Source organism: Passer domesticus, chromosome 3, assembly GCF_036417665.1.
Source record: "Passer domesticus isolate bPasDom1 chromosome 3, bPasDom1.hap1, whole genome shotgun sequence".
Lineage (NCBI taxonomy): Eukaryota > Metazoa > Chordata > Aves > Passeriformes > Passeridae > Passer > Passer domesticus.
In genome coordinates, this window is record NC_087476.1 from 27,988,721 (window position 1) to 28,016,237 (window position 27,517).

Here is a 27,517-nt window from a genome sequence, read left to right on the forward strand (position 1 = left end):
TTTAACAAATGTTTAATTAATTAAATGTTCTTGCATTCAGATACCAAATTGCATATTAGAATTTAGAGATATCTTAGTTTAACCAAACTGTGTCAAAGAACCCAGTTTCAAATAATAGCAGTAATTTTCAGCTCATTGGTGAGCAATGTGCTTTCAGAACTACGGTACTTCTATAGCAATTTACTGCAGAGAGAGCCCAAAGTACACGAAAGAAGGATATAATTAGAAATTATCTTTTAATCATTCTGGACATTTTCAACACTGTATCCAGTCCCCACATCCCTGTGTAAGGACCTGAAATACCTGGATTCAATATCTTCAGCAGATGACCTAAGTATTCTCCTACAGCTATAGAAACCAAGTTCACTCTCTTAACTACACTTGAAATTCCATTTCCTTTCTGGATGATACAGAGTAATTTAGATTTAATAGTATCTTTTGTTATGTGCAGATTTATTTTCTCTGGTCTGACATCCAACCATCTGGTGGTCTCCTGAGAAATCTCAGACCATGTGTATATAGCAAAGATAAAAAAAAATCAAGATAAAAAAAAGATTAAGACTACTGTTCTAGTCCTGTGGATTATTTGGCTGCTGATTCAGGAAAGCACAATTTTTTAAACTCAGGAATCTCTTTGTGCTAGAAACTTGGCTTGTCTTTAAATGACCAAGGTGACAAGAGGTGCTATTTTTCCATTGCCTGCCAACTATGTGTGCAATAGTTGAGACAATTCCTAAAATTAGAGTGGATTTGTTGGTTTTATTTAGAGAATCTGGAATATCAATCAAGAAGGATTATAATTGTTCCATTGGACTGGATACAATAACTAACTTCTGCATGTAATTAGAGATTTAGGCACAAACTAAATCTGTCTGAAGACAGTCAGAAGCTTCAAGCCTAGGTCTGAAGTTGTCAACTGCCTAGGAACAAGCCTGGCATAATAAGTCTGATTTAGCCTGCAAAAGGCATAATGACATTAACTTCACCTTCTCTTTTCGAACTCTACACGTGCACACACATATTCATATCTATGCTATGACATTAAGGAGTAGCACATTAGAAATGCAACACTATACCCATGTTACAGAATAGCCGAGAGCCCTAGAGCAAATTTCATTATTCAACCAAGAAAGAATTTAATTATTCAACCATTTTCAGCATAATGTCATGAATGGATGATTTAGATTGCTTGAAGAACAACTGTCAAAGGTATTAGTAAAAGCTGTATTATGATGATGTTGTAAGAGTGCATTTTAGGAAAGTTTGACGGCAAAGTTCACTCTAATACAGCACAATAATTTGAACAATGATTTACAGTTATCAAGGCACAAATTGAAGTTAATACACTACAGGGTTATCTGTGATATTGGTTGTTTTACGAAAGATCTGACATTGGAATCCCAGCTCAAGGGGAGATCACAGCCATGGACCCAACACTGCCTCACACCAAGAGCTTGAAAAAGGCTCAGTCAGGCTGTCATATTTACAGGATAAAGTGTTGACTCACAGTCAAACTGCATGTGATAGGAAAAGCAGGTATGTAACCACACCGTACTTTGTTGCTAAATAAATGAGTCTCAGAAAAGCCACATACTATTCATGTGCTAATGGCATGATCAGTTTTCAAGTTCATACACATCTATCCTCACTGTATCTCTCAGGTCCTTCGTGGCTTTTCAGAGGAGGGATTGAAACTAGAGGAGTTTTTGGTCTGGCTATGGCTCAGGCCTTTACCTGCTTTGGAGCCTGTACCAAATTATTGCTGGCTTGGTTAAGGAATTGAGTTACAAATAACAATGCAATCAATTGAACTATGCAACAAATAGGAACTGATTTTACAAATTATACAAGTACAAAAAGATTAGTATGTTGCTCTTTAGTTAACTGAATTACCACTTGACATTACAATTAAAGGACATAGTTAAATTTCCATCTGACCCATGCCATTGGAAAAATTAAAAGAACCACACAAAAAAAACTCCATTAATTTAGATTTGATGTTACTGCAAGATCGTGGTTTGTCCAAAAAAGGAACATTTAGGACATTAAAGGATTCAATCATATTCTTTATGATTAATGTTAAACTTTATCCCTGTCAGGTACTCTGAGAAGCAGTTAAAAGACTTAGTTCCTCTCATTTATAAGCAGAAATGAGAGGAAGGACCCCATCTGTACTGTTGTCTCCTGCCATTTCTTTTCAGATATTTTGTTCTGTGGAGGCCTGTGGGCCCGCCAGGGGACTTCGTGGGGCTATGCCCTGGAAGAACGTCCCCTAGACTTAAACTTCTCCCATGGACTCTTGTGACATGCTGTCAATCAACCCCAATGCCACGCCCCCAGTTGGCCCATTGGCTGTTCAACCCCTGTTAACCATATGTGGTCAAGGTTCCAGCAGTTTCTTTGTTCTTTGTACTCTCCTTGGTCTGTACCCCTGTCTGTTTACCTTCCTGTTATCCTATTGGTCCCTGTAATCCTTTTCCCGCCCACACCTTCAGGTGATTGGTTGTTGCTGTTGGCTCCGCACCTTTGTAACATCCTGGATCTTCTACGTCTCTCTGATTTTGTACCTGGATTCTTTCAGTGTGTAGGGGAAATAAACTACTGCTGGAAATGTATACAAAGACCCTTCCTGCCTCCGCTGTCTTAGATAACCAGCTGCTGCATGCCAGTGTGGTGTTTGCTGTGTGCTTGGTGGAGCGCTGTCCTTGTGGGGACGCTTCAGAAAGGTTGCATCAGCCTACCATCTGCTCACGCTGTGACACTGTGCCATATTATCAATCCACACCACTAAAAGATTATCAACAAGATGTATAAAACAATATTTGAAATGACATTTTTAATTTTTAAAATGAAACTGTTTAAAACTCAAGAGTTTCCAATATATTTAATGATAATTTTTTGAATAAGAGCATGATTTTATAGAGAAAAAATACAAATGTCAATCTTATTCAATTAACTTTGACTAGTAAAACAGTTTATTTGAAATGTATTGCAATAAACTGTTATATTCATACCTATCACCAAGTTATGACTCATATTCTCACCTGACAATACACTTTCCAGATCTGGCAGGTGCCTGGTATGAAGCATGCCTGCATCAGTAATTCAGCTTTGTTCTCTTTCTTTTTTTCCTTTCTCTTTTTTTCTTTTCTCACTCATTTTCTTTGCATAAATAGCAATAAAATCTTAGTTTTTTCTCCCATACATCAGTTCTGCACAACTCAGTTTTTCTTGATAGTGCTTCAAAGCTTAATCAAGTCTTTATGGTATTTTTTTTAATGGTAATGCAACATTTGTTTGAAAATGTTCTGTTTTTCTCTTTGTAGGAGGTACTTTGTTTGCCTAGTATACTTTCTTTCACAGGGGTTACCTACACAGACAATTCCTGCATTACTTTAAATAATGTTTACTGAGTCATAAGATGAAAGTTTTCTGGGTCCTAAAATCAAACAGGTTTTTTGTTAATTATAGTCACTGCACTTACTACATAACTGCTGACTGTTTCAGCCCATGTAGAAACTTACTAACTTGCCGTTACCCACAGCAAATCTTTCTTTTTTGTACCCTACTTCCAGTTTCAAGATACTGTTTCAGGTGGACCTTTAAACAACCTGCCCTGAGCTTCTTAAATCTGTAAGTCAGTCGATTGTTATTCAGTAAATGTGTGTCTCAGCAGCTCACTTGTTCAGCATGATCTTGTCACTTATGATCAGTTCTCAGTTCTACACATTCTTATGGGGACTGGAGGCTGAACCCTTGTGAAACAATTCAGGTTGTCTAGTTCACCGTTCTCACTGGGAGCAGTTTCCCCATTGGCTGACTACAGGACATGTAGTAAAAGGTCACAGGAGGTAATTCGTAGGAAGCTCCCTAGCCTGATTGCATTCAACATCATTTAGATCAAGAAACTGGTGAAAATTAGGACCATAAAAATGATATATCAGCCTTCTGTCATGAATGTTTGCTACTTCCTGACCCCTTTTTGGTCTCTTGAACCGCACAGTTTCTGAGTGGATGACAATTACAGTATCTCACTGTTTAATATTTCTTGCAAATGTCGTTAATTCTATTGTAGTTAGACATGTTAGGAAAGAGACACAATTTTCTGAGCCACTGACCAGTACTGAACCACAATTCACTGTGAGAATATAGTGACTGTAAAAGTGATGGAAATCCCTCTTTTAAATGTTACAGAAGTTTTTCCTTTTGATTATGGTTGAAGAAATAAGAAAGTAAAATTTTGTTTTCTGTAGAAACATGTATGGATGAGTTTGAGAAACTGTGATGCACACGTGAAGTTAGTCTTAAACTAGTAGGAAGTCTGTAAAGCATTTGTCAGAGCAGAAACCAAGTACTCAGCATGGTTCAAACGCATGCCTCAAGGCTGCACCAAACCCAAGTTCATTGAAATCTGATCTTTGAAACTACAGCACACTTGTGAATCTTCTCCCAATTTTCACCTTTGGAATGAGGAATCAGCCACAATGTTTGGAAAGCTGTAAAACTCTCTGTGGTGCTTTGAAATCTTGGACATAGATGTATGCACACTGCTTTTCCATCTGCTAAATTTTTACCAAGAAAACTTTAACTCAGTTAAACCTGTGGACACCTACGTATTAGCTGAAGTCAGAGAGTGCATGGTTCAATACCATGCAGCTGGAGACTTGAGTCCTGCCTACTCCTAATTTGTCTTGTTTTAGCATTTTGTTGTTGTAGGTTTAGAAAATTATTTTGATTATATTACTGACTGTTGCCATGACATCCTTAATATTTGCACTGCAGAAGAATTACCAAAAAATAACATGCTTGAAACTACTGTTGTTGCAGTGTAGTAATTCTCCTGTTGCCCTTACTCTAAACCATCATAGAAATGTGGGCAGGGTCTTCAATTCGTTCATTCTAGACTACAGACCCATATTATGCTCTATATTGTGTGTTTGTCATTTCTAATTTGGCTGTGTACTAATTACACAGCTGAGCCTCCACTCCCTGTATGTTTTTGAACATCAATGCGTTTTATACTTTGTGCCGTTACTGACTACAGCTTAAATCCCTTTTCCCTCCCAGCTGTGTATTCAGTGCTCAAAGAGCTTTTCACTATGCTTTACTTGAGCAGAGGAATAATAGGCCATATTTTTCAACATTTTCTCAAATTCTTACTGCTTCTTCACAACTATCTGTAGTTTCTGTATGTTGTGGTTAATATCTTATTAAGAAAGCCTTTGCCACATAGAAATTAAAAGTGAAAATCCCAAACACACAACTCTGCAATGCATAATTATTCAGGCATGGTGAGGAGGTGGTAATAAACATCTGACTTTCTCTGTAGTTATCTCCTGCAAATTATTGTGTGGCATGTTTCAAAACATGCCACACAATAATTTGTGTGGAGAAAGATCATATATTTTATGATCTTTATCCACAGTTGTCAGTGCAGCTGTGGCAGTGTTGTGGTGTGTTTCTTGTTGAGTTGTGAATTGGTTCATTCCATGTACCCCTTTTGTTGTAATGGTTCTGCCCTGGTTCTCCCTCTCCTTGATTGCCCCGTCAGTTTAGTCTTTCTCCTCCCCGTTACCCTTGACAACAAATGTATCCATTCCTTAATCCCTCCCTGGTGCCCTGTCTGTCACTCAGTGGCCCAACCTTTCCCTCTAGAACCTTCCAGCTAGGGCATCGAGTGATTGGCTCAGGAGCCAGGGCCCCTCCCCAGGCTTTCCCGTATTGGTTCACCCGTTATGTCTGTTATCCTCCCACCACTCCCACCTTAATTTTCATTGGTTGAAGACCATATTACTTGTTGGTACCTTCCCCTCTTTATAAACTCGTGTCTGGCGCCAGTTCAGTGTCTTCAGCCGTGGAACCCCTGGAATTATTAAACATGGATTTAATGGCAGCTGGAGTCCGTCTCTGTCTCCTGTTGGGTAGCAGCCTCTTCTACTGCGGATCCTCGTCCCTCAAGGCGAAAGCCTTAGGCGCTCTCCTGACCGAGCCCAGGATTGGGAGAGTGCCCCCGTGCTGCTGGTGGTGCTGGCTGCAGCTAGCTGGGACGTCCTTTGAGGCCAGCCGCCGCTGCATGGCAGTGTTCAGTTCTGTGGCTGAGTGCTCGATAAAGACGTACATGTGGATTTCCAAAGCCAGGAACAAAACAAGGAAGAACTGAGAGCTCTGCCAGGAACTGGCAGCTTTAACTGGCAGCTTTGTGAGCAAGATTGACACAGCTTGGTTTTTGCCGGTCAGGGTGTTGAAGTAGTTACCAACAATGCTGAAAAGGCTATAGATCACTTTTGTGTTTATCATGACTGTTCGCCCCCAGACCTTGGGAATAAAAATCGAGGCTGCTGGAAACACACACCCACTATCAGTGGATATGTGAACTACCATAGGAACTTGATCCCTGCAATTGGATGGGCCCTGCCAATATTCATCTAAAAAAGCTGTTAGAAGAGCCAGCTGACCTTGTTGCGAGGCCATTCTCCACAATCTTTGAAAAGTCACTGAGAGAAATCTAAAGTCACCCTCATCTAGGAAGGGTTTAAAGGAGGTTCCAGGAAATTTTAAGCTCATCAGTCTTACTTTAGTCCTTGGGAAAGTTAGGGAATGAATCCACCTAGGGGCTATCAGGAGTCAAACAAGGTATGTGTTTGAGAAAAGCCAGCATGGATTTTCAAGAAATTTTCAAGTTCTCTATGGAGAACTTGGTGATAGGCAAGTGGTCCAAGAACTTGATAAAATGCACAGACACACAAAGTTTTGTGGAAAACTTTGTGGGGAAACACAAAGTTTTTCTGTTCAACAGACTGTTTTTAGGGTGGGTTTTTTTGTTGTTGTTTTTGTTAATTTTAAAAATATTCCAGTCTTTTCATAATCCAGACACACATGCCTTCTTCAAAATACCTAATATATACTGGTTATTAAAGAATGAGAAATAGACGTGCAAGTTTCTGTTTGGTTCACTTGGATATGATGAAACTGATGAAAGTGTGCCTCCTATTTGTCAATTATTTTCTCTCTTTGATTTAGTGCAGAACTAGATGGAATTCTACATGTCTTTATTGATGACACTGTTTCACTAGGTATGGATAATTAAATACCCAATATTTGAATAAGAACAGATTCAGTATCGTGGAAGTTGGAACAGTTAAGGAAAGTTGAGGTTAACAAAAAAAAAAAAAAAATACAATAATTTGGTGAAGAAAAAGAGTTTAAATCTGAGAGGGTGAGATTAATAATTTAGAGTTGGGTCATGTTTATTTATTATTACAGTCTAAGCCAGGATAACTTCTACTCTAAGACAAAAACATGTGCTTTCTATATCCTTTATGAGTATATAGATGATTGAACGTTTCCAAAAAGAATGAGGGCATGTTCCACTGGGCTTTTTATTACAATTCTGTTTTGTTGTTGAGGAAAAAAAATTTAAAATAATACTGGAACCAAATATTACAGAGTATCTTAGTGAAAAATTTAGGACACCATCATCTTAAATTCAATATCACTGCAAATGTTGGGTTATTATGATAATATTTCATATCAATATCTGAGTCCTTTCTCTCACTTATAAATTTTTTTGAGGATATCAAGGTAATGGATTACTGCAGCGGCGGCTGGCCTCTTAAGATAAATCCCAGCTAGCTGCGGCCAGCACCACCAGCAGCACGGGGGCACTCTCCCGTTCGAGGGCGTTGCTAGGAGAGCGCCTAAGGCTTTCGCCTTCTGGGACGAGGATCCGCGGTGTGGTGAAAGAAAGGCTGCTACCCACAGGGCTGAGAAGAAGGAGACGGACCACGGCGGCAGCTTAATCTGGGTTTATTGAACTCCAGGGAGACTGCCAGCTGAGGACCCAGACTGGGTCCCGACTGGGGTTTATAAAGGGAGGATCCTCAGCCAATCGGAAAAAAGATGGGCGTGGTAAAAGAGTGAAAGATAACGTAGGGTATCCAATAGGGGGAAAGTAGGGGGTGGAGTTATGGCTCCTGGTCCAATCACTCGATGCCCAAGATAGAAGGTTCTGGATGGAAAGGTGGGGGCACGAAGTGATAGACAGGAGACCAGGGAGGGATCAGTGTTTGGGGGGGAGGAGAGAGGCTCGACTGACGGGGCAATCAAGGGAGAGAGAGAGAACCTGGGCAGAACCATTACAAGAAGGGGTATCAGGGACAAACCAACTCAACTTAATACCGTATAGTAATAACACAATACAACAGATTACAATTAATTTTGTCTTGATACAATCATTTGAAAAATAATAATTTTAAAAAAAGAACATACTGGAGCAGTGACAACTGTGCATACTCTGTTATTCCAAAGTTTTGATATGAGATTTTTTATTGGTTGTTTGGTTAATTGGTTGGGTTTTGGTGGATTTGGTTGGTGGTTTGTTTTGAGGGGGACAGCTGATAGTTTGTATGTGTTTGTGGATTTTTATTCTGAAGACAACACTAACAAAATTTGAGAGGTGCCTTGCACTTCCAGGAGGCAAATAACCATCTTCTAGTGAACATTGACAGATAAAGAGACTCTTTGTTGCAAAGGCGTTGGGAGGGTACCCTAACTCCCAGAGTTCTTGAAAAAGTACTGACATGTTCTCGTAGAATTTTGAGTTTAAATAATTTCATAATTTATAATTTTGTTTATAAAATAATATCTGGGATGTTCTGAACTTTATTAACAAGGAGTTCAGGCGCAAGAAATTTGTCTGTGAGCAGTGTAGTTTTTTACTTTAAAGGACACTGAAGAAAAAAAAGTGAAATCATGCATGCTTTTAGTCTATAATGAGAATCATAAAAATGAAGACAGAGATGTATAAGAAAATATTTTGTTTAGAAAGCACCAAGTCAAATTCTGTGTTAGGGTCTGGTTATTAAAATGACAGAGGGATGTCTTTGCCAGAATTAGGGCGCAAACAAGACCGCATGCCAATGTGAATAGTATGGATTATAATTAAAAGCAGGTGTGGGGGGGAGAGAGAGAGGGAGAGAGAGAGAAGGAAATAGAAGAAGATGGAAGAGAAAGAAAGCATCAGAGACACAGATTAAGACGAGACTGTTAGCACTACATGGATCTTTATGGTGTCCTACTGATCATCTTCTCCTTCTTCTTCTTCTTCTTCTTCTTCTTCTTCTGCTTCTGCTGCTTCTGCTTCTTCTGCTTCTTCTTCTGCTTCTGCTTCTTCTTCTGCTTCTTCTGCTTCTTCTGCTTCTTCTGCTTCTGCTTCTTCTGCTTCTTCTGCTTATTCTGCTTCTGCTTCTTCTTCTGCTTCTTCTTCTGCTTCTTCTTCTGCTTCTTCTGCTTCTTCTGCTTCTGCTTCTTCTGCTTCTGCTTCTTCTGCTTCTTCTGCTTCTGCTTCTTCTTCTGCTTCTTCTGCTTCTGCTTCTTCTGCTTCTTCTGCTTCTTCTGCTTCTTCTGCTTCTTCTTCTGCTTCTTCTTCTGCTTCTTCTTCTGCTTCTTCTGCTGCTTCTGCTGCTTCTGCTGCTTCTTCTGCTTCTTCTGCTTCTTCTCCTTCTTCTTCTTCTTCTTCTTCTTCTTCTTCTTCTTCTTTTTCTTTTGATGTTCTCAGTGGTGAGGGTCCCTTGAAACAGATTAATAAACATTTGGGCTGCTTGGAGTGCCCAGGTACCTCCCCTGTAGGGGACAAGTTTGACACTGCCTCTTGCAGCAGACTCTGGATCCATTGCATCACTTTGTGTCACATGAAGGACTGGTGCAAGGCTTCAGGAATCAGTCGGGGGGTGGGGGCACTTTGGGGGTCTTTGATGGTTTATGAGACTTCTCAGCTGCCTCTCAGGTGAATGTCCTGTGTGTGTGTGGCCTTCCAGGGTGGGGAGTTTCACAACTGAGCCATTTTGTGTAAGGGAGGACGGCTGTTCACTCCCTCTGACCAGAGGTTACACCACACACCCAAAAGTCTTCTCCTCCCACTTTGATTGCGGGGGATGTGAGCAAACCTGGCCTCAGCAGAGGAGCCTGTGGGCTCTGGCCTCCCCCACCACAAACCCAGCCAGAGATGATTTTCAGGACAGCTGCTGGGTTTGGCTTTTGTTGTAGATACATTCTTCTTCCTCAGCCTTGTTTTACTTCCTAGATGTTGGAATGTAAGCCTCTCGGAGCTCCTCAGAGAAGGAGTTCCTCAGACAGGGAGATGAATGCAGGGGTTGAATTAACGCCTTTAGAGAAATTAAGATTTATTAAGCCACATAGATATGAAGTAGAAGTATAGGTTTAAGTTTTAAGTAAATAGAATTGTAAATTACAGTTTTAAGTAAGTTTGAGTTTTAGGTTTTAAGTAAGTAGAAATACAATCTAAGTGCCTTAAAAAACTGTCTTAACTAGGAAAGGGCCTAAGGCCTAGTTAAAAGTTCAGCAACTTAGCCCCAGACATAACAAAAACATAGGAGAACCTTGCCATTAGAACACGTAGAATTATTCATAAAAAACAGATTAAACTACATGTGTAAATAGGTAAAACTATTCACATAACTAGATAAACTTATACACGTAAATTTTAAGAAAACAGATGGTCTATTTGTGTAAATAGATAATATGTGTAGTTTTTTAGGTGAGAATTGACACGACTTTTGTATTACTTTCATACTACCTTTGCACATCAGAATCAAGTTCAGATTGGTATAGAAAGAATGTTTTAGAATCTTGTTTTTAGCTGATTGAATGTTTTATGCATGACACAGTGGGGTACAAAGATCATCACCATCACCATTATTGTCATCTTCACCATCATCATCAATCATCACAGTATCAACACATCAGCAACCAGAAGAGGAAGCAGAAAGAAGGAAGAAGGAAGAAGAAAGATAGCTGTGCTCCCTCCTGCTTCTGCTTGGGACTTTATGCCAGAAAGCTTTAACATGGACTCTAACACCTTGAACCCTTTGCCTTCCTCGACACCTAGACATGAGATAATTGAACAATAATGTAATTTTTATCTGTTATCAGATCCCCTTAGGAGGGCTAACTCTCAGTCCAAAGTTCCAGGCAAGAGGCATATTCAGGGGGGGGTGGGCTTTGGGGGCCACAGTTTCTTCATACAGTTTTTTCATAATGGACAAAAATCCTTCGTCATAATGTTTAAGCCATTAACATTTCAGCCTCTCACACACTGGGCTCAGGTGAATGAGACAGTTGCCTTGGGAAAAGACTGCTGGGGCAGTAAAACTGTTGAAACTGTTACTTTCTTTCTCCTATCAGACACCAGAAAAAAGAGATTTCTCTCCATGTATCCCAATCTCTGTGATAAACTGACATCTCCTGATGAAGGAAGGGGAGAGAGGTGTGACCCTTCCCAACAGCAGTAGTCACTGCCCAATTCCCATAACTTCCCTCCAACAGCCACAGATCAAGTCAAGCCTCCAAAGGATTTACTCCTGTCTTTGACCTTCCCCTTCTCCAGGTAAGAAAAGTTTGGTTCTTCAACTCCAGAGTAACAGTGATAATTCTGTGCAAAATTCTGAGGAGCCTTGAGCTGATTTTCAGAAATAGTAATTACCAAAGACCAGAAAGAAATTCCAGTTGTTAAATGCTTATTACTATAACTCCGTACTTAACAAAAGGAAATCCTCTCATCCAGGAAACTATATGAGTACATTGGACATGGCTACGTGAGAAAAATGTAAAGTAGCAGGTCCCACATTCATGGATTTTATTAAAGGTTTCCTAAAATGTTTAAAATAAAGCCAAGTCTGCTGATTACTTTTTATTTTAGCACTTTTTTATGTTAGAGAGTCTGCCAGAAACAATTTGGTATTGAAAAGTCATAGCCAAATCCCAAAGGTTAGCATTCTACAGGACTCGGTGAAATTAGTCCTGCATACTTTTTGTATTCATTCAGAATGGTCAGCTGTGACATCTACAGCAAACGAGCCTATAGATTTATTTTGGAATTCACTTTTTTCAGGAAGGAGCAGATAAAATGATACTTAAGTATTTAATAAATATTTTACTGTGCAAAAGCACTACACTTCTGACACTGACATAGTTCAAGAAACCTTACTGACAGGTTCTTGAATTTCCACAAAATTGTGTTTAATCTAACAAATCCCAGCCAAAACACTCAGACAATAATGCAACTAATTTAGTTTTTATTAAATTGTTGTATCTGATACTTGTTCCACACTGGTTGCTATACATCACAAAATCATAGAATCATATAATATTCTTAGTTGGAAGGGATCCATAAGGATCATCAAAGTGGCCAAATGTATCTAAATTTTCCACATTGGTGTATGCATTGCCCAAATGTCATACTAATGCTTTACTTTCTACGGTGTTTGGAGAAAATGTCATCTGAGTCAAGTATGGAATACTAGTATTCACTATTATAAATAAGCAAAACAAAATATATAGATACACACACAAGCATATATTAAGTATACATGACTGATAAGAATGACTCAGCATCCTGGATAGCAGAAACTGTTCCACAATATAATTGCTACAGCTCAGTTACCTCATTTCATTTTATCAACATTTGGAAACAGATCTTACTTTAGTAAAAATATTGTATTTCAAAATGGTATTTAATATGCAATCCTCTTCCCCTGTATTGTGTCACCAAAAGCTTGTTAAGAATTAAAACATATTTTTTGTATTTATTCTGATACATACATTGCCTAAACCAAGAGTATAGCTAGGGATCACATTCCCTAATATCTTCAGAAAACTGTGACATTTTTACCCAAGAGACATTTGGCCATAGATTTGTTCTTATATTTTGTTCCAACAAAGTTTGTCTGATTTTCATGTGAAAGCTGGATAGGACTCAATCAGTTTTAAATCATCATAAACAATTCAAGATATCTATCTCTGGGCTACATCTGACAGTTATGTAAGCAATGATGTATGTGTGCTAGCAGAACTAGATTAACCCAAAAGCAGCTGGTGCTGACAAAGAGGGTCTTGTGAATCAGCCAGGCCTCCCTGGATAGTGTATGGTAGTGCTGTTTCTTCATGTCTGGAGGCAAAAGGAAAAAGCAATTAAAAAATGTGCAGAAAAAAAGGCTCTAATTTTCCAGAGTGAATAAAATGATAGGAATATCAATATCAAAGAATTGAAGCCACATGTCTTGTATAACCCAGGAAGGGCCACAAAAGTACATTGTTCAAGAAAAATATCTCCAAGCCTAATAGCCTAGGAAATTCTAGAATTAAGGTTGCTTTTCAACAGTGCACTTCCTTGTAACTTTGCAAGTACATAAAAATTGTACAATTGCATCCTTTCCTTGCAGTCACCTCCTCTTCCCCCAGGACTATGTCATCAAGTGTGTAAAATGGATGATCCTCGTGGGAGGGAAAAAAAAAAAGATTCAATATTTTTTCTTATCTTTTTATTTTCCTTGTACAGCTGTATATTTCATTTATTAGACTGTATTGAAGCCATGTCCTCAAGACAGTTGCTGTTTTTCTTGTACCTTTTTCCATCACAGTCATTGCTATGGCAACAGAGTATTTCACAAACATGGAGAAACTTATTTCACAAATTTCTGCAGAAGTGAGGTTTGTAACTAAAGTTATGTATTTAAAAATGGCAAAATCATAAATAATTAAATGAACTGCTAAATTATACTAGCTCCACAAAAAATTCTATTCAAATAAACATGATTTTCTATATTTCTTTTTAACTCAATTTTTAATTGAGTGTGCATTTAAAAAATAAAATTTAGTGTAAGAGCTACTTGAATATACAGCATTCTAAGGAAGAATACTAAGAGCAGTCAGAAAAATCTTAGAACACCAAAAGTAGTCAGGAAAATTGAGCATACATTATATGAGTAGATAGCAAAAATTCTCAAAAGTCAGAGTCTTTTTTTTTTGAGAGGAAAATGAGGCTAAGTAGAAACCATATGAATACTTACAGTAATATAAATAGAGTTGGAAAATAGCAGAGCTGCTGTGTATGAAGTCGGTAAAGGTTAAAGTGATAGGAACATATTACTGACCATAGGGGTAACATAGACAGAATAGGAATGAGAAGTGAAAATTTGAAGAATCATCACTTAGTAAAACTCAGAAAAATAAATTCAGAATGTCCCCTCATATCAATTGCTGAATTCTGTGTAGGAGGAAATCAAAATGGAAGGAACTTCAAAGATGTTTGAGGAGCAAATTTCAGTTACTGTTTTTGTCTATTAAATATAAGAAGTAAAAATGTCTGGCTGCAGTTTAAAGACAGTGTAATTAATACCAAGTGCAGCTCTGTTGCAATGTAGAAAGGAATTGTTACCACTTTAGGGCTAAAATATCAGAAATAGGTTAAAACATTATTATATGGAATAAAATATAAAATTAGGCTTTCAGAAAAAAATCTAGGAACTTTTCTTGCATACAATTAAGGAAAAACAAAGATGGAGATAGATTAGCCAGCTTATTAAAAAAACGCATAAAATTTCAGATTATGTATTTTTTGCAGAATAAGGAAGATCTAGTTCAAGAAAGTGATGTGGATCTTCAGTGTTTTGAAATCTTTTAATTTAATTTTTCTCACTGAGCAGTTCTGAGTCTTCCCTGTGGAGAATGGAAATTACCTATCTGCAGATATTAGACTGTGTTCTAAAAATACCTTACCTAGGAATTTTGAAATTATTCAATATTGTTTGGTATGGTCACTTTCAGGAAGGTGCAACTTTATACTTTGAGGATTAGTCTGATGCCTGCTTATACGAAGGATAGGAACAGGTTTTTATATAAAATGGAAAGTGGCAGAACTATGAATTATTTTTAATGTAAGCCTCCAAAAAACATGGGATTAAGCTAGCTGTTTTTTCCAGTCCTTCATGTCACTTCAGCTAAAAATAACTATTCAGTTGACAAACAAAAGTTTCTCTTATTTGAGTCAAAATTTGATTATATTGTGATATTATCTGTTAAAAAAAAATGTTTTCAAGGCAAAATAGAATGCTAGCACAGATCTTTAATTCCCAATAATCAGAGAGGATTCAAAAGCATTGGGAATTCCATTAAAGGGTTCTAAGTCACTATGAAATGCTATGTAATGCCTTTCAGAGCTAGTTTATGTCAGCAGTGCAGGCAGAATTGCACATTGTTGTTAAGAATGAGGAACAGGAGATTCTGTGTGCTACCTGCTTCTACCACAGGTGGGGAAGGAAAGGAAAGAGCTTGCAGAAGGACTAAGGGGAGGAGAGTTTCCTGCAGGTTTGGGCTTCGTATTCCCATTGGCCTCAAGGAAGTGATAAAGCTGATACACGCAGACTGAAGGGAGAGCTGATCTTAAGGTCTGGTTTTCACTGCACAGCAGTATCCTTCCTTCTTAACCTAAGGGTTATTATGCCTTAGTAATAACCTAATTTTCCTGTGCCTTTTTGTCCTGATGCGACTTTGTATAATTTTTTAAATAATTACAGTTATTTTTTATGTAACATTATACTCTGTAAGCTACATGACATGTATTATGTTATATCATAATTATATTACATATAACTGTATTTACTGGCAAATACATATAATGTTGCTATGAATTTGCTGTAACAAAAATAATCCATGTAAAATTTTTTGAGAGTTTGTTTTCCGCAAAATCTGAGTTTGACTGTATTACAGCAAAAATTTGTATTGTTCCACCATTAAACTAAAATTGAGTAGACAAATCTGTATCTCTTAAAGCTCAGATTGCTGTGCCATAGATGAGTACCTAAGGACAAAAAACAATATTATCATTATCTCTAAAAATTGACCCATATATTTTACATGTTTCTGTTTAATAAATCAGCCTATTGACTTTGAGAGTCTGATGTAAGGAAGAGAATTCTGAAGTTAGAAAGTATGGTATGATCTTCTGTTGATTCCATTATTAACTTCATGTTCAGAATTAAACATCTCTTCCATTTTGGGGACCTAAGCATTAAAAACCTATTAAATCTCATCCCAATTTTTCACATAAACAGAGCTTTATCTCACTGAGTTGATTTCAAGAGGAAATATTATAAATATCTTAAAAGATGACTGGTTTAGTTATTTAAATTATGATGGAAGATATATTTCACTGATATATATGTTAAAGAAAATGGATTGATTTTGTAAGCTTTAACATGGCAAACCACTGCATTAAATATATTCAAAAGAATTATAGGATTGATTGGGAAAACAGAACTATGAGACTTAGTCTAGTCTACTTTTTATTGAAGATAGTAGCTTTTTGTTCTGGTTTGACTTAGGAGAGGCATTATTTGTTTATTAGAACGGATAATAAATATAATATTTACATACAGGCTTTATGCATGCCAGAAAATGTTTCCTCTTACAGCTCTTTCAGCAAATCTCTCTTCCTTATACTCTCTTCCTTATGTAGGGAATGTATATATGTAAATTATTACATCAGAAGGAGTTTGAAGTGCCTGATAAAATAGTACCTTAGGAAACTATTTGGTGACTTGTTATTGTGACTTTTTTCCAAACTAAAAAAAAAAAAAAAAAGTTGTTTTTTCTGGTTGTATTTTATATATACACACACACATCCACTAAGCACCTTGATTCTCTCTTCAGTTTGGTTTTATTACGAGTCCACATAAAACCTAACAGTAACCTGGGCCAACAAGGGAATAGCTCTCCTTTTCCCTCTGCTAGATTAATTGATTTGCTAGAAAATTCCTGAGCTTTAATCAACTTTTTGGCGGCCTATTACAGACCATTCTCTCATTACCTCCTTGACCCATTCATAGCAAAATGAAACTTTAAACTATACTTTCACTGGAATTCCACTAATTTTCTGCTTTTTTATAATCTGTTTTTACTCTTCACTCTTTCATTTACCAGAGTTGTTCTTATTAGTGCTCTCATTCCTGGTAAATAAAAATATCTATAGGCATTATGACTGAAAGTTTGGTTTGCTCTCACATGCAGACTGTCTACATGAATGATCACTCACTGTCTTTATCTCAAAGAAAAGAGCTGGTTGATGAAAAAATTTCCTGGAATAAGGCAAATAAATTCTGAGCCTTGTTCACAAGAGACATTCACATGTTTTGTTCACTAAATGTTAATACAAAGTAAACCTTTAAGCACTTAATGGAGCCCTGATCTCCTCTCTCCTGAGTTGCTTTATATACTCTTATCTAGTTTACCTTAGATTATTTTTTTATTCTTATCTTGCACTTCCTTAGACAGAGAATTGGAAATATCATTCCCAAAATCAGAACAGAATAATTTATTTCTGTTTTTTTCCTAAGAGATTCAAGTTGAAAGCTTGAAATCCAAAAGGCTGAGAAAGGTTTCAGCATAAGATCTTCTCATATTAGCCAGCCATATCCTTTAATCACTTTTCCTTTTGATTACAGCTCTAGTAGTGCTGCTGTTCCTTAGGTCTGTCATGAGTCTAGGCTTGACATACCACAGTTATGAGACTTGAGTTATGTCTGAACCACGCAGTTATGATACCTCTTGAGAAACAAATATAGAGCAAAATCTCATTAGAACAGTGATTTCTTTTGCTGCTTCTGAGCTGCCTCTTGTACTAATGAAAGCAGCCAGTGACTGAAACTTGGTAAGTTCCACATGTTTGGGGTTTTTTTCTGCCAGAATATCAATTATGGCATAAGTTCTGTCAGTTTTGAAGCATAAAACTGGTGCATTTGAAAATATAGGATAATACGTGTAAAACATAGGAAAAACACTGGATAAGCAAACCAAGCAGATATTTTTGTGTAGAATGAATAACTTGCATTTACTTTATCACTGTAGCCTGCTTAGGAAAAAGGTAGAAAATCTCTGATTGCACCAGTGCATGACAGAACAACTAATGAAGGAAGTACCACACATTGAAAGTCTACTTATTACATGGCTGAGTGATCTTGGAAGCAAAGGAAAACAGCAAGTAGACAGAATAATACAACACAGACAAGATTGACAGTGTACTGACTTCTGCTGTTTTGAATGTACTTGTCATTTTGATTAGCTGTTCTAGTGTGGTGATGGCCACTTGAGAAGTCAATTCAGTTATGTATTTTTGTGCCAGGTTTTAGCAGACCCTTCCAGACATAATTTTACCTGGCAAAAACCAGATCTTATCTGAAAAGGAACAAGGTTCTTAAGCAGTAGCTTCAGCATAAAAAAAAAACCAGAGGGAAGAAAAAAAATACTTTCTGTATTTGTGTGATTGGGAATAATTCTGATCCAGTTATCTACTGGCAACAATTCTAAATTCAGGTTTAAATAAGAAAATTAAAACTATATCTCAGTAGCCAATAGTTTACAAACCACTTCTGCCAAAGAAATAATGCAGACCATGATATCTTTCTCGAGTTTCTCCTTCACAGACAATACATTAATTCATTTTGGGCAAGAATTCCCTGATGCGGAACATGGAAGTTACACAGAAAATGAATTGAACCTGGTAAAAATGCAGAGTGGTTTTACAACTATATTGATTTCTAAGGAAAGGTGGTGAAAGAAGTGATGGTAACTTTTATGAGATAAACAGAAAGGACTAATCTCCCACTTTAAAAATATCAGTGTTCACTTTCCCAGATGGCATTATCTAATAGGAAATCTTTAGATATTCTGTTCTGTTCTGAAAGGTTATCGTTTGCTATTAAATCTTGTGAGTGCCTTAGAACAGGTTTTATACAGAAAAAAATGGAATTTATTACATCCCACATGATAAGTTTCCTTGAAAATGTGGCTATTTTTTATGAAATGTCATTGGAAGTTAGATTTTTTGAAAAAACTCAAGAAAGGTAATCTAACTTGCAGCTGCTTAGTCTAGTTGAGTATTTAGTATACTGCATGAACTGTTCTATAGACATGGAAAAAGGAGGCATAATCGTTAGTTAAATTAGGAATTCATGAAAAAAGAGCAAGGTATATCTATTAGTGTGAAAAATCATTATCAGAACCTTCTATTTTGGCTGCATAATTGATATCTCTAAAAAGTGGCCCTGATAATTTTCAATGCAATTCATCTAATTTTCATTTCTTAACATCTACAGTGGAACAGGTTTACACTTGCGTTGGCACTTCATTTTATGCTAAATAGCATAAAAACACATTCAGCATAGTAATTCCATTGTTTTCATCCCTGTTCATCATTATTCCTTTCCTCTAATTCAAGTAAAATAATAAAATTATATCTGTCTGTCACAAGATTATTTTTCTTTTAGTTCAAATAGCCGAAACAAAAGTAATTGCCAGTAATTCGTTCAAATTTAAACTCCAAGTTTTTATTCTGAAATGACTAATACAGTGATATTTTCAGGCCAAACTATATAGATGCTACTCTTTTAGAAAAATTGTAAGTAAAATATTCAGTTATATACAGTATCTATGCCATACAACAATGTCATATCCAAGTGTAATGTAAACCTCACTTATTTCATTGGTGCCTTAGCATATGTATGAACTATATACATGTACACATATATGCCTTAGAGAGTTAATAGTATTTTAGTTTCCTAATGTATTTTTCCTGTTCAATTCATCTTTTATTTATGAGTATTTTCCTCTGATAATATTTTTATTATTTTTAGAGTTTTCCTCTTACTGATGATTTTCCCCTGAAGCGTCTCAAGGGAAAAAAGTTTGAGACTATAAATTTTCAAGTGTTTAGTGGTTTTCTCACTGCAGTCTCCTGCTGATTGGTTGTCTGTCTGTCATCAAAGCCTACCCCTTGTGCTGATGAATCCCTTATGACTGACTGTACTGCAATTGATCCTAGGAAAAATAAACTTTACGTACTGTGTTTTTAATGAGTGCTCTCATAATGTAGAGCAACAAAAAATTATACGTTGACTACTTTTTTAAAGATATACTATGGTTTTGAAATCAGTGATTTATTATAATTAGTGTTCTGGACCATTTCACTTCCTTTCTGGGAATGAAATATTAAACTTAAAAACTTTCAAGTGAAGATGAAACTTAAATAAATCAAAACAATTTCTGTATGGAGTTCTAAGCGCAGTATTTCCTCAATATATAGATAAGCCACTGAGGATGATGCACAATCTTGGCAAGATTCAGCTCTGTCTTGACTTGAAAACTGTCTCAGTATGTTTTATGTACAAGTAACATCTCTGCATTACATAAAAAAGTTGTTCCTTCTACATCCTAACTACCTCCAATAACTCTTTATTTCTTCATTACACAATAAAATGGTTCTGAGATGATCAGATTCAAATTCTTATATTACAGTATATTACATTTCCACAATGAATAATCACATTTAAAATTCTGTGTTATTTTAAAAATTATGTTAAGTGCTTCTTTTTAAGCCATGAAGTAGACACCATTGAGGATTCATGAACAGTTAATGGACAATCTGTTGTCCACAGACTGCTTAAGTCAGCAGTTGGATATTTTGAAGTTAATGCAATTTCTATATACTTCATGCTGTAGGAATGTTTTAGTTTCATTAATATTTCTTTAATTGAAGAAGAACAATAGTGAATGAGATTTTTAGGATAGGAGTCTTGTTTTCTTTCCAAGTTTTAGTTGTTTCCCATAGAAATTGCAAAAGAACCAGCCAGTCTGTTGGCCTATCAAGCATAAAAGGTTTAATTGTCTCTTCTGGCCATGTTGGCATAGTGGATGGAAAACCTGCTGCTCTGGGAAAAGAGCCTGTGGCAGGGCAGGATACTGCTCCACTGAATTGTTTTTTGTTTTATCCTGCCCGACCCTTTTCTCTCCTCTGTTAAGACCCTGTGAAAAAATAAGGAGAGGAAGAAAGCAATCAAAGCAAAGACATCAAGAGTTTAGCAGTTCTCTATGAAAATGCCCCATATCTTCAGAGGTTGATAGATCAGGTGCATCTGACTTTATCTGGAAGCTTTACTTTTAACAGCAAGGTGATCAAGACAGTTAGGTGTCAGGTGCTTGTATTTTTTTTCTGCACACTTTTGCTGCACAGTACTTTACTGGGAACCTTTAATTGTGGAGAAAATGTCATATAAGATTACCTTCAAGACACACAAAAATGGGTCTCAGCTACTCTGAGGTAAGCTGTGCTTGCAAATATTTTTATAATATGATTTGATGATTATAGGTAACATGAATTACGGATTACATCTTCAGCAGAAGACAAGTCATGTCCTACTTTTTTTCAGAATAAATAATCTTGAAATAAAGAGGAAGAGAGCGTACAAAGGGATTCAAGAAAGAGATTTAAAATTAGAATGCATTTTTGTTACAGATTTATTTATACCTTTCAACATAAGTTATATAAGAGATGCCTTTCAAAGGCATGAAAAACTACAGGTTGCTTCTCAAAAAAACAGAAGTGCAAGCAGATAGAAAGTTGTTACCAAAAAACAACAACATCAACAAAAACAACAATAAACAAAACCCCAACAAAACAACATTCAGACTGAGTGCTACAGTTAAATTATTTTTTTAAGAATTATTGGGAAAAAATCTTATTTCAAAGGGAAAACACACTCTAATTTTTACTCATTTTATCCGAAAATAAAGGCACCATTGAGATAGATAATAATTACAAGATAAAAGGAATTTTTCAGGAAAATCCTTTCAAAAATATTTGCAGCAAATCACTATGGTTTTTTTATACTCCCTGAATTTTTCTTACAGAAAAGAAAGATGAGAAAAAAACTTGGAGAGATAAACAATGTCACATTAGTATTTATTTCTGTTATTTCTTTGTGCTTGATGGAAAAAGCTATGATAATTTACTTCATGAGTTTATCACTATATCAGAATTTCTCTATAATCTGTTCTTTATGTAAAAAAGCAAAACTCATAGGACACAAGTTGTTTGAGGATAGAGTATGCTTTACATTTTCCATGTAAATTTCACAAATTAAATGAGAAGGACTGTTCTGGGTATTTTGTTTTTCTTAAACTATAGATTCCGTCTCACTTATCTTAAAAAGGAATTTACTTTGTAGAAACATTGGAATCTTTGAAAGAAAGCAAAATATTCTGGAATGTTAAACACCTACACTATAGCCAGTATCCTACCTCCGCCATAATTGATTATTGTTGAGAAATTCTACTTAAGTACTTTCTCAATGGGAACACCACAGCCAACAAACCTTACTTTTGCCACAGAAATGGCCTAGATTCAAGCACTTTTCTTTAATGACTGGAGGCATATACCAAAGCAAGGTAGTGTTGTACACTCTAATGAAATGAAAGATACTGAGACACTATAATGCGTAGAAGTAGCTTAGAGATAAAATAGAAAACAACATGCTGGAGGTACTAATACCATTATATTGTATTAATCTTTAATGCCGGAAGGTATAACTGAGATTACATATTGTCACCTTCTGTGTGACATGTATTAAGTCACTGCAGATAACCATATTCTCATACTTTACCTTCCAGTTGTTTACTAGAGCTCATTTAAAAGTGTATTTGTATAATCTGAGGACACCAGAGACTGTGTAATGGTGTGAGAAAGGGGCCTGAAAGTCCTGGAGTGCAGAAAACATCTTTCCAGGAACTGCATTTCCTGCTGGTCAAGCTGCTATTTGGTGGCTGTGAGTCTGTTTTTGGAGTACTGTGTTCGGTTTTTATTCCCTGGTGCAAGAAATATAATGACATGATGGAATGAATATGTCAGAGAACTATCACAATGATTAGGAGTAGGGAACACAAAATGTTTAAGAGGCTGAGATGCTTGAGTTTGTGCAGTGTTAAGATCAGGCTTAGAAAAATATTAATGAAGTTTTATGCAGAGAAGAGAGATAAACTTCTTGGAGATGTGTAGTCACACACAGGAAGCTCTGGAGTTCAGAAATTGCAATGGCAGAAACTGTGGTATTAGGAAAAAAAATCAGGATATCAGGACAAAGGTTTTCACCACAAAAATAACCAAAAACCAGGACAGTTTCCCAGAGAGGATGGGGATGGAATCTCAGTCCCTGAGGATGAGAGATTTTAAGCTCAAGCTTCTTAATACCTTGATCTTTTTGATGCTGCTTGAAGTGAGGTCTTGGACTAAATGACTTTTAGAAATTCTTTCTAAATTGTTTGATGACTCTGAGATACACAAACCTAAGTGTCTAAAATAGGAAAAAAAGTGTCGCTGTACATTTTCCTGGATCTCTGGAGGGGTTACGAGAAATGCAGTCTAGATGCCCCAAATGGCTTTCTGGAGAATTAAGTGTATCTCCTGGGGAAATATAGGAAAACTGGGAAATGCGTTGCCTTAAGCTGGGAGCAGAATTTTTCCTGTGCTCAATAAGGGAAGTATAGTGTGAGGAGGATTTTTTTTAGACTAGTTTACAACTCTCAGACTTTGTCTGTGTCCATTATTTAAGAGCTTTATTTGGTATGAATATAGCTACTGCGTGAATGAGTGAGAAAATGAATGGAATATGGGAGGCATATGGGGTGTAGAACATATGATACAGAGGAGAGGAAGCAGTCTATAAGGGTGGATGTTTGGATTTTAGAATCTCCTTTTCTCTAGTTGTATAAGGTTTGGTATGGAACTTGTCAAATTCACCAAAATAATCGTACAGTGTGCACATTTTTTTCTCTTGCAATGTGAGTAAATCACCAAATAACATCAGATTTTTAATTTTTTAATTCCACAAGATGTTCTATATCACAGATTGTTGGTTGTTCATTTTATTTTGTATTTCACGAAGAATATTCTATTGAGGTGCTAAAGGAAGTTAGACAAAATCACAAAAGGGCAACAAAAATGTAATTTAAGTTCTGTTGGAATTCTGTTATGAAAAGAGTCCTGGACGTGTTTTCAAAAGTATTTCAAACCATTACAATAAATGTTATGTATACATGGTCTAATTAACAGATTAAACTTCCTGATATACAATTAATTTTACCATAACAAATAATACACAGATATAAGAAATGAGGGACCATAAAAAGAAATGAGACTATATCGAATCTCACAGAGCACCTAAAATTTTTCCTCTTCCATTTCTTCCTTACATCTTTTGCAACTAGGAACAGAGTAACTGTAATCTCCTAAAGAACATAAGACTGAACTATTGTTTGGCATACTGCCTCCTAATGAGAGGAAAAATCACTGACTCTAAATAGGCTGAAAGGTCGCACTTCATTGACTGGGATCGTATCAGTGTTCATCCTTTAGAACCCAGCACTCCAAACACTTTCTTTTTTTCTGGACTTTCCTGATTTCCCTTAGTCAGCCAGGATCATTTATTTAAACTGAACTGAAGAAGTATTGTGATTTCAGACATTTCATGTGCTTTGAGCTGTACAGCACACCTTACTCAGCAGAGTCCCGGTAGGTTCTTATTTCATGAAACAGGTCATATCACAGCAGGCAGTCACATGTAAAATGAGATGAACAAAGCAAACTAAAATTAGTAATAGTGTGTTTCTTGCCTGTGGCAACACATACAATAAGCAATGGATGATGATGGACAATTCCTAATTTTTCTTCTTACTTCACCTAATAAAGAAATATAAACATTTTATCAATAGCACTGTCTGTGTGGGAGGGAAACAGAACATTTTAACCCACAGATTTATTTTTTTTTTCTCTCCAAGGCATAGAGAAAATGGAAGTGACAGAAGGGTACTGCTCCCTGGCAGAGCTTCATTGAATTACAACAAAGAGAGTAGAGCATGGCCAGGCGCTGGAAAAAGGCAGCTGACTCAATGGAGACAAGGAGAAACTATATGCACTTTTCACAGGGAAAGTTCTTCTAAAGGCACCAAACAATTTTATTCCAAAGCAAGAAGTCCACCCTGCAACCTCACCTATTTCCCTGTTGATCCTTCCACCACCTCAGTGAAAAAACTGTTGAGATTTTCAATTTGTTAAAAATCAGAAGGTATTGATGAAAGGCTTTTTGATGCAATTAGTGTTTTGAACTAAATATACAACAACACAATTTTTACTTTCTCTTATTAGCTGCAGTGGAAAGTAAATCCAAAATTGTTCCATACTGGTTAATAGAGAAAAAATTATGTATCCATTAGGTGATACCACCTATTGAGTGAAGCTCCTACAAGACTAATCTGTACATACCTTTATGGGCTTTTATCTTAATAAAAGTGTATGCTCAGAAATAGTCTTCTATATATATCTCAGTAATTTCACTGAGACTATACTTAAGAACGTGTGAGTTTTATCTAATATCTTGCTAGAGTATTTACCTGTTATTTTCCATATTTTAGTTTGATTTATGGTGGATGCACTAATTAAGATTATAAATAGCCAAGTATTTTATTTGCTGATATTTTTCAGTGATAAAATTGAAAATAAAAATACGCACTTTCCTATAATAAACATTTAGATTTTCTCAAATTGGTAACTTTTAAGTATTGTAAGTGTTCTACCATGGATTTCCTACTGTAGTGCCATAGTTTCAGAGTCTCTTAAGCAAAGAAGTGAGACTAATAAATTAAGAGATTATCATGGAAAATAGTGTGATCACCTACTTGAAATTAACAGAGACATATGCCATGCTCCATGGATGGCTGTTTTCCACCCAGAAAAACCCAGGTGTTCAATGCAACCAATCATGCTATGCTTTATTTTCCTTGAATATGTTGTATTAATAGGCTGCTGAAAAAATATTATTTTCTTTTTAAATCTGATGCAGCCCTCTTGGTGTATATTTGTACCTATGTCCATAAAATTGTTCTCAAGTATATCTCAAACTGAAAGATATTTTTGGGGGGCACTAAGATCCATTTCTTGCCTTTTGTTTACTCTTTTGTCACATAGCTTTTTCTATATCTGAAAGGACTGCAAAGCCAAAATGCAGCACTAAGAGCTAGCCATAAAAAATGCAGTGTTTCAGAAAAATCTCCACAACTACAGAGTTATCACCACAGTAAGAAGGGAATAGGATAGCATATCATATGTATATGTATATTTACTTAACAAGTGAAGTTAGCTGCCTAGTTTTCACCTGGCACAGGTGAAAATATAGATTACAAATGGAAAATATGGATTACAAATTCATATTACTACTGCTGATTAGATAGATACCTCTATAGCAGAAAAAGGAAAAGGAACAAAATACAGACCTGAACACTAGTACAAAATTGTCTGTACAGTTTACTGTAAGGATAACCCTTTGGTTGTGGCCCAAATTAACTACATTATGTCAAAAATTTATCAGTTTTAGTCTGGGTATAATATTAGTGCTGAAAACCTGCTTCTTACAGTCAGTTTGCAGGCTGTCACTTAGTTTTTTTGGAGGATTTTTTGATAGTTCAGTATAAAAGTGAACTCCATGAACAAATTTGTTACTGTTTTGGTAAGGGCTTAAAACTTAGTCTTTGACCTATTTTATTTATTTAAATAATGGACAATATTACTTTCAGAGAGATTGATGGAAAGCTTCCAACACAAAAATCAAAAAGATAGAAAAAACCCGTAAGGTTGGATTAATTTTGTTGTATTTATATATTTTGACTGTCAAAGTCAAAAAATGTCATAGATAAGCCATTCATCAGGTTTTTGGTTGGGGAAAATTTAATTCATGTTAGCTCATGGAAATTGAAGACATTGAAGTGATATGTATTACTGCAATATTATTTTTCAGCTGTTTCTATTGCACTTCACTGTCACTTTCTCCTACTTTCTGATCCTGTTCATATACCCTAGAAATTAGTACAGGACATTATTCTGTCTCCAGGATAAAAACATTTTCTTTTTGGCTCTCTAAATCTTCCCTTCAGGCCAAGGAGGGAATTTAATCTCAATCTTTTTCTGACTGGATGATTTAGCCACTAATCTGCTTTGTTTACAATAGTGCACAATAGTGGCCACAGCTTTTTTTCTGCATGTGCTGTTTTCTAAAAAGCAGTTTCTACTGTAAGAAAATGAATATTTGACTTTCATTAGACATGCTTTCCACACCAAACAGGGTGCTTCAAAACCTCTGTACTGCATCCTCAACCATGAGTAGTTGTAAGGTAAGCGCTAGACTGCAATAAATTTGAATGGCCTTAACTGTACAGTAAACACAAAAAAAGTACATAAATCCGTAATCTGATAAAATAAAGGCCTTTTAATCTAACTTCGTCTTAAAAATTAGGCAAGCAGTCTTAAACAAAAATCGTCTGTATTCCCTTTAGAGTCTTAGATACCTGTCTTTAAATAAATTAACTTGGTGAGTAGCTGAGAAAAATTTGCAAATATTAGATGGTTAAATTAAATTACATCAGTCCCATTCCCTTGAAACAAAAAAAATTATAAGAAGTATCTAGTAGCACCAGATGTTCTGGGTTGCTCTTGGATTATAGTTTTGAACTCAGGGTTTCAGTTCTCTCCAGGACCTGCTTTTTTTGCTTAGTAGGACTGTCACTAAAGAATAGACAAGCATCTAGAAGTGCTTGCAGAACTGGATGTTTGATCCTGCACCCTTTTTGTACAAAACCTGTTTAGTATAGCAAGTCAGGAATCCAGGTTTGACCTAAGAGTATTCAAAGCTACAGCGTTCATGATGAAAAACTCTAGCTGCTTCATGGATCTGTTGTTCTGTGCAGAAGGAAATGAGCAAGTTGGAGCCGAGACAGAAATTAATATTTTCAATGGCTACAACACACAATATTCAAGTATGGGACTCAGGTCTCTAATTATTTCTAC